Here is a 17621-nt window from a genome sequence, read left to right as displayed (position 1 = left end):
GATTCCCTTCTAAGTAGACACCTGCAGGACTACACTATATTTTCTTCTCCTGCTGCTATTTTTGTATGGATGGCTTGCTTGTAAATATTTATTTATGTATTAAAGTTTTGTTAGATGGTCTAGTTCCAGCAGCCTACCCACACCAACTAAGCTTACGATCTTGGGTTAGAGTCAGTTTCTAACAGGTTGTTGTTTGGGTATTGGTGACATGGCTGCAGAGCAGCCAAGCAACTAAGCCACAACCTTCTTGACACAATTTGTGATGGATATTGCTGTGTTGAGTTACCTTCAGGCATCCATCTTGCCACCCTTCATGATATTGCATGATCACACAAGTATACTGACTGTAGTGCGATAGACACCAGTGTATTTAGAAGGAAGTTTCAGCATTTATCTTTATGTCAACTTTTAAATATATGTGGCCTTAGTAAAGCTAGGCTATCAGTCCTTGCCTCTGAATTGTATAGCAGGGAATGAATAACATTTCATCATGATCTACTGTGTTGATGCAGTATGGATGATGATAATTTTTTGGGTGGTAGCAGACATCACCTGTTGAAAAATTTGAAAGTAGGAATGTTTTCTAGCAACACTAGTGGAATGACATTGCTTTGCGATTCCAGTGTTCTGGTGTCACCTTTATTCTTGTAAGTGAGACAGATGAAACATCTTTCAATTTCTGTGGGAAGATTTCACTCTGAGCAGATGGGCTTGTAAAGTCCTTTCTGTTTTCTGGTAGGCTTTATTAAAATATTTTTCTGTCATGCCATTCGTCCCTTGCTAGCATTGTACTATATTTCATTTCAAGGTTGGGTTTTTTTCATTTCACTTATGGATGTTGTTAAATTTGCTCAAATAGGAGAGGCTTTTGACTTCAGAAATGACCTTCAGAAAATCTTTTGAGATGCTACTTTCAATGGAGCATAAATAAATATATTGCAAGGCTGCATGCTGGTTATTCTAAGCTTAATGAGGACAAAGTAGATTGCTTGCTGTAGTAGCACCTCCAAAACTCCAGGAAACGCTGTTTCGGTATTGAATAAAGGGAGCACTGTTTCTTCTTCAGTGTTGACTATTTCATGGCCAGTATCCAGGAAGAAGATACAGGACAAATAGAGCTAGTAGGTGATTAAATTCTCAGGCCTTTTCTGCGTGAAGAGAGGTGTGTACGTTTTTGTGATTCAATTAGGCAGGAGTCTCATTGGAAACTGGAAAGGAGAATAAGAAAGCCTCTGTATTAGGATTGCCAACTTTTTCTTAAAACTGGCCTAATCTGCAGCCATTAGCCTGGCGATAATGTTTATTTCCATGCTATAAAAAAGGATCAACTGCCAATTTGTGCAGATTAAGCTGCTCTTAAAGGCAGAAGAGCTGGCCAAACTCCCTCCCCCCCCTCCACCTTGCCCACCCCCAATCAGATGCTAGTGCTATGGTGCATCTGTGGAACTCCCTTTTGGCTGCTAAATTAGGCTCTGCCAGACCCCATTCCTGTTGACTCCATCTTCATTCTACTATATTTTTACCTTTCGGCTCCTAAAGGTAGGAGCAAGAGCTGCTTCTACAGTGGTGGAGGGGGCAAGATTCACTTCCCGGTTTCATGCTGGCTCTTTTTCACTGTGCCATCCACACGTGTCAGAAATAAGAAAATGTTGTCACATATATGGGGCTTTCTCTCTGTGTGGAGAAGCTGCTTTCGTCCACCATATAGATGATATGACATATGACGTACAGATGATGTAACATATGAGCGAATGCCTATTCATGGCGTGTTTCTCAAACTTAGGTCCCCAGCTGTTGTTGGACTACAACTCCCATCATCAGTTAGTCCTCAGATCCCATCCGCAACTCTCACATGCACACCCGCCCACATGTATCTCATTTGCAGAGTGTTTCCTGAACCTCCTCACCTCAAGAACATCCAGGAGTGGCTGGACGGAAGGGACAGTGCTGCAATGTCCCTTCCACGAACTGGTATGGTGCAGAGACAAGGTGGTAGCAAGGGGGACAGCCCTAGCTGAGGCAATCCAGCACCCCCTCCAATGCACTCACTGTGCCCTTGCTGCTCAGCAGTGAGGCTGCCGCCAGGAGGCCAGGTCAGCAGCCTCTCTCCTCCCCACTGGCCATTTCTGAAAACATCCAGTCGCCCGTTGCTTTACAGACCCCTAAATAGATAAGAAGAACTGGATCAGACCAAAGGTCTATTTAGTCTAGCATCCTGTTTTGGACAGCAGCAAACCGTATGTCCATGGGAAGCCCTTGTGTTGAGGCTGCTCACAGCAGGTGCATTTCCATTTGTGCAGTGCTAGAGAGGTGCACAGTGCTGTTTCCAGGTTTGAGATAGCTGTAGGGTGGTTGATCTGTGATTGTAATAGAGATCGGATTGGATTGGAGATAGCTGTTGGGCATCTCAGTGGCTCCCCTCCTTGAGTAGGCTTACCGCATCACTAGTGCATTCTCTTTGTTATGCCTCTCCCTATGTGCTGAGTCTGCACAGCTGTCCAGAGGAGGAGGGCAAGGTGGACAGAGGCTCTTTGCTCCTAGGAGAGGGCAGGTGAATAGGCATGGGGACTCCAGTGGTTGGCAGTGGGCCCCTTTCTGGGGAATGCGCTTCTGCAGGTGCCCAGCAATGCCAACCTGTGGGACCAGCGTAGGATGAGTGCTTCAGAAGCACAGCTTGTCACAAATGGACTGGAATATAAGAATGGCTGGTATAGTAGTGCTGTGCCTGGTTTGTGTGTTGTAGGTCATTGAAAGAAGTAGTTATGCTACAGTCCTTTGTGGTGTCGTTCTTTATCCTGCAATTAATTTAAATGTTTGTGTGTTTGTGTGTGTCTGTGATCAGGTGTTCTAGTTATTGCATATTCATTGTGCTGCATTCGTCTTCTGATTGTTTATGGAATTCCTACGTATTACATTAGATGTGTTTATCCAACATTGCTTCACATCCGTTAGTAATTCATTGGAACATTACCGCTTCTCTTGTTTTTCAGCTTGCAAAACAGTGATGCCACAGAACTGACCACATTGATCACAGTAAGTAATTCTTCAGTTACTGACACGATGGTAATTCTTTTTTTAGAGAAGTGTGAATCATGTGGTGAAGTATAAACAGAAGTGTGAATGAAAAAAACCCGTTGGGTTCAATCCAGAAATCAGTGCAACTTAAATATATCGTTTGGGGTTTCATGTCCCAATTAGTTTCAATCAGATTTGGGGCTCATGCAGAATTCCACTTGTCCTGCCATTTCCCCCCAGGAAAACCCAATCTTTATTGCTGATTGGAGCAAACCTCAACCGGGTTTTCTGCAGATGGGTACTTGATTCAGCACTAAAAACCTGTCTTTCCCCTGGGAAAGCAGTGTGGCAATCAGAAAACCACTCCAGCCCATGCTTTCTAGGCAGCGGACAAGTGGAAGTGTGGATGAGCCTTTAAGCATGCCTAACTGAATAATATGGCACCTCCTAGTGCTTTGTACCAGTGTAGTGGCAGTCTCACTCATAGTAGTTGATGCAATATGTTGTGTTGTACAAATGTTACATGTCTGGGGTGGCTGCTTAATGTATAACCAAAAAATAAGAAATGCATCGCTCCCAAAAAAACAAAAAATGAGGTTTGCATAAAATACATGTTCTCATTTATATATTCAATAAGTGGACCAAGAAACAGAATCTCCCAATCCCTAATTATCAGTACTGTCAGAAGTATCAGGTTTTAACACTGTGTACCTGTTGCTGGCTGGTGAATGAGGGGGATCTACCTCCTAGAGCGTCAGCGTCATAAGTAGGAAAGAATTAAAAAATGGCAACGAAGCACTGAGACTTGTTCTTCTTGACAGATCATTCATCCTTGCAGGATTGCAGCACTAATGTCCACATTGTACTACCTATCCCCTTGTTTTACTCTTACTATTGTCACACATGGAAATGGCGGCCTCATTTCTAAGTGAAATTATACACTGGTTGCTATTTGATATTATCATTATTATGGTTCATTTGCTGCATTTGCTGCTGACAAAATTCAGTTTCCAGTCATTGGTACAAATTAACAAGGTGCTTTTTCGTTTTCATTCGGGAGTTGCATTTAGCTGAAAGAAAACTGTTGGTGGGGGGCGGGGGGAAGAATGTTATGATCTGATGGTTTCTGTCACATTTAAGTGCAAGATCAGGGGCCTGGCTTTACAATCCTAATTGCACTGTGTAGAAGCAAGTCTCATTGAAATGAATGGGACTAAATTTCTAATAATGACTGTGACCCCAGGATCTGCATGGTAGAGGCATCCACATGTGGCTTGGGTCTCTCCTTTTAAATTTGTATCCTGTTAAATCATGAATCATGTGCTTAATGTAATCTATGGTTTGTTGGTTCCCTCTAGTGCTCATGGTAGGATCTCACTCTGTACTTTTGGATTGGGATATAAGGTTGTAAACCTAAGGTCAGAACTGAACATTACCTCTTCCTTGATAACATGACCTTATTTTGTGTCCTGATACCATATGAAACTGGATTTTTTGCTCTAGTCTGCATCACTTACGCTGAACCTTATTTGCCATTTTTCTGACCATTTACTCAGTTTATTGAGATGCTTTTGGAACACTTTGTAAGATATGCGGGTTGTGCCTTGAATAATTTGGTGTCACCCACAATCTTGGCTTCTTCACTGTTCCTTCCGGCCCCCGTATTATTGATGAATGTTAAATAGCACTGGACCCAACACACTTCAGACCTTGGGTCTCAATGTGCAAAATTTGAGACTGGGGGGAGGGATGTGATACCAGGGGCAGAGCTGCTACCTGTGCCCCCTCCACACTTCATTCTCCCTGCCCCATTCTTTGAATGACTATTTCCTATAGCTACCGGCAGACTTTTCTCAAGGCAACTCCTGGGACAAACTACAGGCGACGTTAAATGCAGCTTTGCAGCTAAAGGTGTTCACACCATGCATTCAATGCACATTGCCTCCCCCAAGAATCCTGGGAACTATGGTTTGTTATTGGTCCTGGGAATTGAAGCTCTGTGAAGGGTAAAACACTGTCCCCAGGATTCTTGGGAGAGGGGGTATGCTATAAAATGTGTCCTGTATACACAGCCTCTGTGCAGATCCTAAAAAATCGAAATTGCACCAGCTTGGTGGTGATGGTGGGATGATAATTAATGGAATCAAAACAGGCATAGGGAAGGAATTTGACTTTCCCCCCTCCCCTGCTCTGGTATTGAGGAAGACCACTCCAAATAACTGATATTAGGAGCCTATGAACAATTCTTCCCCCCCTCACTCCTTGGCAAATACTCGTTTCAGAAGAGGGATTTTCCTCAAGACTGGAGCAGGGGAGCAAAGGGTCAGAGCATACTCCCTTGCTGCATGTATTTATCAATCACGCTCTTGGAAAATAGAAAATTTTGTGTCTTAGTGGGTCTGTGCATGTTGGGTGTGTAGGTGGCACCTTCAAAGAGATCTGTTATCTTTTCATTATTTTTGATTGTCAGAAACAGGGTTGCCTCCAAGACAGAGTATGGAATGGTTAAAAGGGAGGCTGTTATTTGTCTTTTGCCGTCTTAAGATAAAAGGTGGGCATTTATTCTTTGCTGCTGTGTTTAACTGTGTCTCACTTGGGCAACATTGTGCCGGGTAACATTTAGCTTCCCTTATTCGGCGCAAGCTGAATATTTTACGATACTCTGCAATCTTGTATTTCAGTAGCGACCTTCATGCCTGCATCCCAGGGGTGCTTTACAATCAGTAAAGTTAAAATTAGATCTGGTAGCACAGGAGGAAAAAAAATTGCTAAAACAATCATTTTAGAAATGCTGACTAAAAGAAATAATTTTTAAGGTTAGATTCGAAAGGCCCGCAAGTTGGAAATGCTTTCTGCTTGTAACTGACAGCATGTTCCACAGCCGAACGTGAAGCTATTAAAAACCTCTCCATGCAACCTTACAAATAAATATTTAGGAATGGAAAAGGGACTGGTATCTGCTGATTTCGGAGAACAGCCAGGTTCGTACGGAGAGAGCAAATCTATTAAATAGTTGGGGGGGGGAGTGATTTAAAGGTCAAAAGAACAATTTTGTAGTGAATACATTGCTTAGTAGGGTGCCCGTGATGTGACAGCAAAACAGGAGGAAGATAAGATAACCTGCAACATGTAAGATGGAAGCAACCACAGAAACTGCAGAACCAGGCAAGTAGAGGGGTGAGGGTTTGTTATAATGAACCCATGAAAATGAGGAAGAGAACACCTAACTTTAGAAAAGAACAGCTACCATTTACTTAAGATGGTGGGCACTGTATTGAAGTTTTAAGGTGGCAATCCTAGGCACACTTTCTTGAGAGTAAGACCCATTGAACTCTATGGGAGTAAGGCCCATCATTACCGAATGGACATATTTAGGATAGGGTCTATATCAGTACAGGGCAATGTATGTTACTTTTTTTGTTTAATAGTTCATCTCAAGTCCTCCTAGATAAGTGGAAATTATGGTTTTAAAGTAAGTGTGAGGTGTGCACATGATTGCTAGTAACAGTTTATTGCCGCATTACAGTGTAAGATCTCCTGATAAGCTCTGTTTATTTGTTTTCTCTCTCCCCACCCATGCAATTAAAAGGCTTTTGGCCCTACCACCTCTTGCACTTTTCTGCCCTGCAGCCTCCCCCCCCCCCAATGTGTTGGTGGCTGAATATCTACACTAGATACTCTGGGCAATTAAATAAAATCCCAGGTTCTAAAACACTGTGGCGAGTCTAGTCAAGTAGAGCTGTTCCCTTCTGCGAATGTTCTGACCCCAACAAATGAGGAGGAGTGGCTGTTAGGGACACACATGAGGCAGAGAGGACAATGGGTTAATTCCTGCACCAGTATTCTGGTGCAAGAGAACGAGTGAATAGACGTATAATTTTGAGAATTGAGGGACTGCAAAGGAGAATCGCCTACAGCAGGCTTGCATAATTTATAACACACTGGCCTGAAATCGGGGCCTCAATAAACCTGTTATTTATTTCTTGCTTGGGACAGCAAAACAGGAGGTACATGACCGAGGCGGTGTGTGGCTTGGTGGAACACAAGTTGGGCAGGTCTGCACTGCAGTATCCCAAGACTAGTGCCAGGCATAGGTTATAGCAGACTTTGTTTAGGTTCTGTTGACACAGAATTTATATCTCTTTGGAGCTTCCCTCACACCTGCATGAGTGTTTTTGCTAAGCACAGGTTGTTGGAGAGCCAGTGTGGTGTAGTGGTTAAGAGCAGTAGTCTCGTAATCTAGTGAACCAGGTTCGCATCCCCGCTCCTCCATATGCAGCTGCTGGGTGACCTTGGGCTAGTCACACTTCTTTGGAGTCTCTCGGCCTCACTCACCTCACAGAGTGTTTGCTGTGGGGGAGGAAGGGAAAAGGAGATTTTTAGTCACTTTGCGACTCCTTAGGGTAGTGAAAACGTGGGGTATTAAATCCAAACTCTTCTTCTTCTTCCTCTTGGATTGTTGGGACCAACAGGGTTACCTGTTGTTCTGGCTCAACTGCAGTACAGACAGGCAGAGCCTAATAGCGGGTTCAGAATAGCCACAGTGTGGTTTCAGAAATGTCCTTGAGGATCCTACTGTTGTCAAACAGACACAGGCTACATCCTGAATATGTAAGCAGATAGAGAGCCAGTTATACACTTAATCAGTCCTACCATTTATTCTTATGTCCAACCTGTGTTGTTTCCAGGTCAGCCAGAACCTTCTCCTAATAACTTCTTTATGAGCATGTCGTGTTTCATTAACAGACCATGAGAACAAATTTGGTTACTCAAGTCTGACCCTCCCATGTTACTAGTAGTCCATAGGACACACAAGGGCTGAGCCCTATGTCATTTCACTCTCCCCAATCTTTTTCCTGCCCAGTGTAATGTCGGATCGGAAAAAGGAATTATTTCATAGAATCTTAAAAGACACATCTTTATTATTCAGGATGGAATTCAGTGTTGCCCCAAGAAAATTGTTGTGCTTGCCTGACAGCACAATTTCCCCCTTCCTCCCCTTGTGTGCTGTTCTGGGGTTTTTCCTGATCCTCCAGAACATATTTCGGTGGCGGGAGAAGACGGTGGAAACTAGGTTGCACAGGGTTATTTGAACACAGCCCTGCATATTCCTCACTTGCTAGTAATATGTTTCTTATTTTAAATACACAATATTAAAAAATCCGTCCAGCACAAATCCTTCTCTCCCCCCTTCTTAATTCCTCCTTTAATAATTTGAAAGTCGATGTGTATTTTCTAAAACGATATTTCAGTCTTAAATTTTAATTATTTCAGGGCAATCTTGACTCAATGTAGGTCTTTTTGAATTGTTCTTACTAGTCAGTAGGGAGCCTACCCCAAATAATGGCCTCTCTTTCCTCTCTTAAGGGTGATGATTCATGTTATTCTGGTTATAGTGTGTTCTCAGACCCAGCATGAAACCACAAATTTTGCTTTAATATCCTGAAATATTATGGAAACACTGTTACTTGTTTCCCACAGACGGTTCAGAAAGAAAACTAAAAATCCACCACTTTCTATTTGCACAGCACCTGCAGATTTAATTAAACCTTTGCTTCTATATAATAACAATAATTATAACTGAGAAACCTAAAAGAATAAGATCTCTGCACACCGTTTTAAGTGTTTGCAATAAGTAAAACTGTTTAAAATGGAAGGCAAGAAGTAATTACACATCTCAAGATTATTTTTTAAAAGAATGTAGTTTTGCAAAACATACATGTAGATTAAAAAGAGACAAATATTAAGGTTGAAGTACTGCAAATGAATATGGAGCTGCTTGGTGTTTGTAATTCAGAGACTCATTTGCTGACAAATCAGCAGTAAAGATTAAGCAAAATCTGCATTGTGTGACTGAGGAATACAGATTAGCTCAAAGGAGAAAATTGGCAATGGAGAATGAAACTATTTTTGCATAGTATAGTCATTAAAATATCAAATCTCCTTCTCTTCCTCCTTCCTTGCACCCAAACTTTGAAGTGCAAAAAGTGAGAATTCATATATTACATGGTTACTTCATCTGAGGTGCTTTATGCAAAACACCAGATGACAAACAAGGTTTCAACATAAACTGTTTGATTATGCTGTTATGTTTCCCATTAGCCAGCTACGTGAGAGTGAAAGAAAGAAGAAGAAGAAATAAATATTTGAGAAACATTTGCTCCTGTTAATTAGATACTGGGACAAAAAAAAAAAGCCAAACTTTGCCAAATCACTCACAGAGCAATCCAAACTCCTGGTGTAGGGGGTTGGAGTATATGGAGGTTTGTCCTTTCACTTAGCTCTCCTGTCCGGGCAGAAATGACACAGGAGCACCAAACTGCTCCTTTGGAGGGCTGTTCACCGCAGTAACCATTGGATGGCTCCAGGTCCATTAAGAGTCTGCTGGATTCCAAGCTGGTTTCACTGCTGTCGTGCAACGACATCATTCCTGATTGCTGCGCCAGCCTAGAACTGGTGTGGCAGTTGGGTCAACATATGTCCTGATTGTCTTGCCCTCCCCCAACCTTCTGCTGCCATGAGAGCAGGGCTGCAGATGCAGTGATGGCCCTGCCGCTCTACAGTGATCCACCAATAGGATTGGCATGGGGGTTGAGCTGTGCCTTTGCTGTGTTTTAAAGACCATGTCATTTTGTGTGTGTGCGTGTGTAGATATATTCATTATTCTATATGAATAAAATACAAATATTTCAAAACACATAAAATATAACGTCTAGGTAACACATACTTTGAACAGGAGTTCTTAACCTGTAGTCAATGAAGCCCCTGGGGTCTATGAATGGGCTTCTGTGGGTCTATGAACTAGGCACAAAAAAGATCGCCCCCCCCCCAATTGCATAAATTGTATGCAGAATTTTATGTGAATGTGTTTATGTGCATTTTCATGATGAGGGGACCCATAACTTTAGCCAGATTCTCTTCTCTTCTCTTCTCTTCTCTTCTCTTCTCTTTTCTCTGTAGCTAGGCATGGCAGTGTTACCAACTTTCCTGACAAACTCTGAACACATTGTACAACCCACATACACAAAACTGACAGCTTTTTCCTTTTCTTGCAATAGACGAGTGAAGCACAATTTTCATTTTGTGTCAACACAAAAGGCTGGTAGTGCAGTCTTGGAAGTAAGGCCCAATGAACTCAATGGGACTTACTCCTGAGTGGACATGCAGAGGATTGCACGGTTTGAGATTGTTAACCCATCAAATTCAAATTTTCCACCCCATATGTGCTGAGGCTTGTGTCTGTTCATGTTTTGCTTGATTCCTCTTTAGGCATGCAGTTTCAGTAACTTTATTTGCAAACAGAAGAACAGAATGTATTTCTTGAAGAACTGAAACACTGATTGTTTCATCCTAAAATACAGCAGAGAGACCAACCCAGTTGCTGTCTGTACAAATTAACATTTAAAACTGCCTTCCCTATATTTATTTAGCATATTTATCGCATAAGCAAGTTACACAAACTTTGTTGTAAACAACAATTTGTTTGGAAGGTTTTGGCATTTCCTAAGCAATTGCAGCTAAAAGGAATTCTCAAGGTTATATTCAAACATATTACTGCTGTTTAACTAATAAAAACAGGTTGTCTTAAAAATAAAAGGATGCAACTGAAAATTCCGCTTACATCTGAATCATTCTCATTGCCATCTGTACAGTAAAGCTTTATAAACTACTTATTCCACCCAACAGATGCTAATCATTGGCTGACAATAAGCAATGAAAAACTATCCTTTATCCCTTTTAGGAAATAGGCACAATACACTTTAGCCATGTCTACTCGGAAGTAAGCCCCACTGAGTTCGAAGAGACACACACATAGCTGAGACTAGGAGTAGGTCCCATTAAATTTAAAATGGTCTACTTTTGAGTAGATATATACAGGGTTCAGCTTTTGCTGCTGGATAAGTGTGTATTGGATTGCTGCCTTACAGCACAATCTATACAGATTTGGTCAGAAATAAGTCACATTGAGTTCAAAGGGGCTTACTTCCAGGTAAATAGCAACTTGATTGCAGCCTACATACTCTTGTGGATTTATCATCATCAACAACAAACATTGTTACTCTAAAATACTTGCCCAAACATCAGAAATACAATGTATATAATTTACTATAAAAGGCACATATGCCTACTGTCATTTTAATAGACATTTACATGATAATCCAAAGCACATTTAGATTGAAGCTTTATGCTTTGGTTTTCTGAGCCCAGTATACTGTATGTGCATGTTCCACTCACAAAAGAGGACACACATTTGCATACACATTGGGTATTTCCGTACACAACTGTGCATTCTTTTTGGCGTGTGGGGAGGAGGCTCAAAAATAAATCGGAGGTCTCAACAAAGTAATAAGACATCTGATACACATAATTTGAACAGGTGAAAGTTTCCCCCAACCAGGTCCCCCAACCAGGCCTATGCAGAGGAGGTGGGGCAGCCAGGTACAATTGCTCCTGGGCCTCAGAGGGCTAAACTAACGGGGGGGGGGGGCCTGCCAGGGACTGGCTGCTTTTTTTGTTTGTGTTTATAATTTTTTTCTAACAAGACTCTCGTCCTAGACCTCAAACAAGCCTGCCTCCAACTGCATTTCTCCCAAAGTACCCCGGCACCAAGAGACTGGATAACAAGAGTGGAGGTGCCTTATAATGTGCTCTCTGCCCCGCCCCACCCCCAACAACACTAGTTTACTGTGCAGGGCTAAAATAACCCATGCTTTCTCAACCACAATACCCCCACCTTGCAGCATGGATATTCTAATGGCATATTTTATTTGTATTTGAATTGGCAGTGCAGCTTTTCGTTGTTTGCATTTTTGTCATGAAATTAAACCTAAGTTAGGAAGAGCATGGATGTGTTTTTGCCACTACTTTTTGCAGTAGAATGAACACACTACTGCCCAGTCACAGCTACACCAAAATTCTTGATTTCTCGGTTATTTTCTCCATGCAACAGCCAAATTTCAACCCCTAAAAAGCCAACACCCTTCAAAATGACCCAGGAAGTCCCTTAAAAATGAACAAGGTAGTCCTCCATTGTCAGAATCTAGATAAAAACTAATGTAAGACATGCACCAAGAAAGACCACAAAACAGCTTCAAAATTTCAGAATGTTTCCTCCCATCCTTTCTTTCTTTTAATAAACACATGTCAAAAGATATAACTGAGGAATAATCACGTGCTGTTCATGGTTTCTTGTATTTTTCCTTGTGAACTGCACTCACTGATGGGCACACTATTTCTCCAGTTTGCTGCACAGATCACCCAAGGATATGTGCAGTCTGTGCAGAATGTCATGGTACCTTTAAGGATGGCATACACTGGATCAGCACACAGAGCCCCTCGCCTGCTTCTTCCAAATTTTGTGCAAACATGCCCTAAATATGCTGATGGGCTCAAATAATTCCCATCCCCACTTTTTGAAGTTAGGTAACGGTAACTTGTCTTAAAGCACGTTGGGAAAATGTAATAGCAGAAAATTGTTCCAGTTTTAAACTTCTCCAATTTGGCATGGAATATAAAATGGTTCATCGGGAAGTGGCTTAAATGCCTATCAGCTGCATAAAGCATGGATGTGGAGCTTGCAGAGGGATGTGTATGTATCATCTGTTTTAGCTGTGTTACAGAGGTGATGTCAAGGTGAAAGCAGACTTGCAGAATGGTTGGAAATCATTGATATTCTGACTCTGAGGCTGTAAATGGCTCTGTGGCAGATGGAGTCTTTGTCAAGGAAGAAAAATGGCAGCTCTGGAGCATCAGAGATGTTTTTGCTAGCAGCTCAACTCACAGGCTGTGACCTTCCAGTATTCAGGAGTTATGTTCTTGCTTTAATAAATTGTCCCCTGCTTTTTATTCCTTAAAAGTAGACAAATAGTAGTCATCATAATTCAGGACAAATTGAGCTGTTTCATTATAAAGGAAGCATAAGCCTGGTTTATTACCTAAATGTTTTAAGCGACAGCTTTTAAGTGTGCTTGCATTTCTAAATGAGAAGGGGGAAGGGGGAGCACTAGAAATGTACTTTAGCTTGGTCTTGTGATTAAAATAAAAAGGGACAAAAATATACAAAGGAGATGGCAAGATCCCCCAAAGCTAGCATTGCTCCTGAATACCCGTGGGATAGGAGAGAAAAGAAAAGAAAATATATAGGTGTACAAATATAAAAATGTCTATGACTAACAGGGATGGTGAAAATTATGGTACCGTGAACACGTTCAGAACTTTTAGTCATCCTTTGGTATCCTCAATGTGTTACACTATAATGGCTTATATTAGTCCAGATCAGAGCTAAATGACAAACCAAGAATATCAGACTAAATACTGCTAATGTTTAATCCTGTATATACACCCCCTAATGGAGTTACTGCTTTATGGTAGTTGCCATAATTGATTCAGGAAAGCACTTAGGAATTATTTTATGTGTACAAAAGATGATGCCTTCTTCATCTGGAAAATATGAATGCAGACTATATATATAGATGCCCTTGTGCATGGAAGTCTTGTGATTGTTTTCAGAAAGGGTCTAATTTGGTTTTGTGAACAACTGAACACAAAGATTTTCTAAAGATTTTTCTAAACAAATTAAAAAAGGAGTTTGCCTGCAGGACTACTCTTTGCTTGAAAACACCTTCTCCCGAGTTGTCCCATTCATTTAAAGGGAAGTAGTTTCAGCATTGTATCTTAACATCTTCAAATTATGTTGAGCTCACTTCATAGCACTGAACTGTGATCCATAATTCAGATTTTAACCTGTAGCTTTGTGAAAGATTAATGTATTATACAGAAACGTGAATAATTCCTCAAACATTTGTGTAAATCAGGTTCATGTAATTTTTAAGTATTCTCTAACTAGATAATTTAGAATCTTCTTCTCTTCAGGTAATAATAATCTTTTAAACTGATATCACTCTTGTATTTTCTAAGGGCCCATCTGCTTACTTTAATCTGTGGTGGAAGTATTGGTGCCAATGGGAGTTGCATTTGGCCCTAAGAGCATATAACGTCATGTAAAGGATGTTCAATTGGATGGTTGACCTATATTGCAGAGCAATAAATAATTGTTAAAATTAAAATTGCAAGCCCTTCATAACTATAAGCCTCCTGGGCTGCACTTTATCCCACTTGACAATTGTTAGAATTATAGAAAGCAATCACAGTTCATCACTAAGGAAAGTGACCCCATGCTTTCCAGGGTCAAGGTTGTTGCATTAAAATCTGTTCTCTTTCAAACTCTTGAGGTTGTAGTTTTTGCTCCAGAATGTGAGCCCATTCGATTTAACCGTTATCCGTGTACCATTCCTTTGTAAATGTAGTTTGAACCGGTTTCTTTGCGGGAGAAAAATAGAAGCCTGGAAATTATTTGGTTATGGTGACTCAGATTACTCGTTTATGTCACTTTCTTCTTCTTCTTCATCTTCTTCTTCCTGAAATGTGTTGCATTTCAATGAGCATTAGGAGGACCTGCCTTTACAATAGATGTTTGGAAGCCTCTTATCAGCTGTCATTGAACTTCAAGCTTGAGAGTGAAGGGCAAAGTTTTTTTTTAAAAAAAATTTTTTTTTGACAGAAATGAAACTGACATTAAAAATCCTTGAACTCCCCCAGCCCTTTGTGACTTTGGCAAGAACTTTGGACCCTTAAGGAATGCAAGATTGACTTCCGAGTGCATGAAGTGTGAGGAAGCACGGTTGCATTCAAGGAATCTGATGCGAGTGCTTTTTTGAGGTGTGCTCATATTGCAGTTTGCTGACCTGTGGAAGCTGAGAAAGCTTCAGCAATTTGTGCTTCCTCAGACTGTGCAGCGCTGTTCCAAAAAACACACAATTCAGACCTTCCTGGTGTTGTACTACCATGGGCATTGACTTGAAGATAAGAAAAACCACTGAGTATTCAGCAAAAAATGGTAATCTGAATATAATTGAAAAGAATGGTAAGTATGTGTAAAAAAAAAAAAAATCCCTTCTGCAGGTAATATTTGCATATTCCTCACCCCTCTTCAGCCCTCCATTCCATCTTTCACCCACCCCAACTTTCTGGAGTTGACTTGATGGCGTTGTTGGGGCCTTCCCTCCTCTGCTGGGCCAAGAGCCCTTCTGTGAGTGGGATGGATTCCACCAAACGTTTTTTCAACAAAACAAAACTTTGAACAACCAATATGCTATCTGACAGACTGCTTTTGAATTTCACCTCAAATTCCTCCTGCCTTCCAAGACCGAAGAAAGGCGGAGTTGTAAGGTTTTTTTTGGGGGGGGGGGTTTGCTGTTCAAGAAAACAAACACATAGGTTCACAGAAGTAGTTTAATATTCTGTAATATAGGAAATATCAGGCTTGTAACTTAATTCGTAAAATTTGCTGCACAAGCAAGCATACAGTTGGTTAGGATGCGCCCCTGGAAGCAACTTTTGCACCCCATTGTAAGCAACTGTAATGTTATGCTAATACCACAGTACAAGTGTTCAGCAATAGGTTGCCAGGATGCAAACAACGTGGTGTCAATAGCGATATCCATTGGTTGTACTAGATCCCAGGGTACGGACTGAGGGCACCACTTTGCTCAAGCAAAGCAGGCTTAGGACTGGTTCCATAATGGAAGAAAGATGGGAAAGAAATGTCAGAAAATAAATAACAGATATGATGAATTGTACCTTGTAAACAATAATAAGGTTTAGATGGATGATCGTTCCAACCAAGCCCATGTTTATCACTACCACAGTGGCTTTTAAAATGTGGAAGTGCCTTAAAGTGTGGATTGGGACTAGTGAAAAAATGAAGGCAGCCAACACCTGAGACATTTTAGTTCCCAGCTACAGTTTACCAACCAGTGCTCCTCCATGAATTTCAGTGTTTGTGCTGGCTCCTACACAAGCTGTGTCAGTATGAATTAGGGTCCTACAGCAGCAGCAGCAATGCTTGATGAGTTACTCCCTTAGTTAGTAGCCATACAGCTATCTCTGAAATTATTGGTGCCATGAATTAGGATTAATTACATCAACAGAAGGATGTACCGATAATTTCCTTAGGTGTGCAGGTTAATTAAACCCAGTTTATGCACTCTAGCAATATATTTCAGTAAAACTAAAACATGCATTGTTGTGCATTTGAAATGAATCACTTCTTAAAGAGCTGCTGTTTTCACATCTGCGCAAGAATGTTGCTTATCAATAATTTAAGCAAATAATTTTAAAATAACGTTTTTGAACTCTTTAATTTTTCAGATACACAGCTACATATACACCCAGGCTGTAGACTGCATGCATTATGGGATCTTTAGGATTATTTTTCTAACATTGAATAAGATGGTTATAGTCTTGTGTATCAGTGAATTAAAATGTAATTGCATGTTATAGTTCCTCACTATAGCCATTTGTAATTTTTAGGGAACACAAAAGGCTGATTCAAACTAGTATAGAAAGATGCTCTTTTAGTTATTAAGAGTTAAATGTTTGTACATCTACACAGCCTAAATAGCAAACAGTTTTGATGAGAAATACTCCCAACAGTTTTCCAGAGAAATAAACCTCCTTTGTCTCCTTAGCACCCATTGATTTTTCCTTCAATTGTACATTAACAATGCTGATAGAACGTATGCAGTTGGCATCTACATTTAACAGGAGAAAAGTGTTAAAATAAAAAGCTTTGCTTTATAATATTTACGCATTGTCGTACAATAGTGCTATATTTGAAGCCGTGATAACTGAAGGGAGGACAAAATACTGAAAGGGGCGGGGGGAGGAATCAGAGAAAGAACAAACGATGCAAAAAGAAAATGACACTGAGGTCTTGGTTTAATACATATGTATTCCAGGTTGATGGTTGATTTCATTAGCAAATCTCATTGTTATGCAATGTCTGTTCTTCTGCAGCAAAATGAATATTGTATTCTCACAGGCTGCGTGTCTATTTTCTGTTGATGGATAAATGAAAGGATATATATTTACTGCTTTTCACAGTCTTTTATGTATTTTACAGGAGAAAAAAACACAAAGCTTCTGAGTCAGTATCCCCCCCCTTTTCGTCCTTAAAGCTTTTAAGAGCTGTATATTAATGAATATTTTAATACACAGTATCCAGTACAAATTAACTAGCATTACAGGGGAGATAGCGTGAATTCAGTTCTTTTTTATGCACTGTGGGGGCAAATTTAGGCTAGAAGCCTTCTGAAAGCTGTCAGTCTGAGCAAGCAGAGGTTTATTAATCTATATAATAGGAAATATTCCGATATGATCTTTTTTCTATCATCTTTCTGTAAAGCTGATATAGAAATTTAATTTCCTTATATCTAGTAAAATAACAAAAAATAAATAAATGCCCACATTTATAACTACAAATCTGAATGCTCCTTTTGGGTCTAGTAATAATGCAAGCAGTGAAAGTAGGGGGTGGGAATTTTAGAAGCGTGTGTTAAATTGTTTATCCTGCCATGTCTTGATTCTGAAGCGCGAAAGAAGGCAGAAGCATAGGCAGCTGGACTTGAGAAATGGTGTGGCGTATTTCTTATGCTCCCTGAGCTCCCAGTTCAAATCCAACTCTGAAGATTTGTGATAGGGATACAGGACAAAACCCGTTGAGGACTGCCTTGTTACCACTAGGCTTATTTTCTTACATTTGTATC

The 17621-nt window shown here is 40.6% G+C and overlaps 1 protein-coding gene across 10 annotated transcripts in view; it reads left to right on the top strand.

Moving 5' to 3' along the window:
• The window catches only part of BAZ2B (bromodomain adjacent to zinc finger domain 2B), a 183416-nt gene that overhangs the window by 51372 nt on the left and 114423 nt on the right, over positions 1-17621 (top strand). For all 10 annotated transcript variants that reach the window (XM_081870115.1, XM_081870106.1, XM_081870118.1 and 7 more), the window contains exon 2: positions 2991-3033. The gene's annotated coding sequence lies outside the window, so the exon portion shown is untranslated. The remainder of the gene's footprint in view (positions 1-2990; positions 3034-17621) is intronic.

This window comes from Podarcis erhardii, assembly GCF_964252035.2.
Source record: "Podarcis erhardii genome assembly, chromosome: 1".
NCBI lineage: Eukaryota > Metazoa > Chordata > Lepidosauria > Squamata > Lacertidae > Podarcis > Podarcis erhardii.
This window is presented reverse-complemented; position numbering and strand designations above follow the sequence as displayed.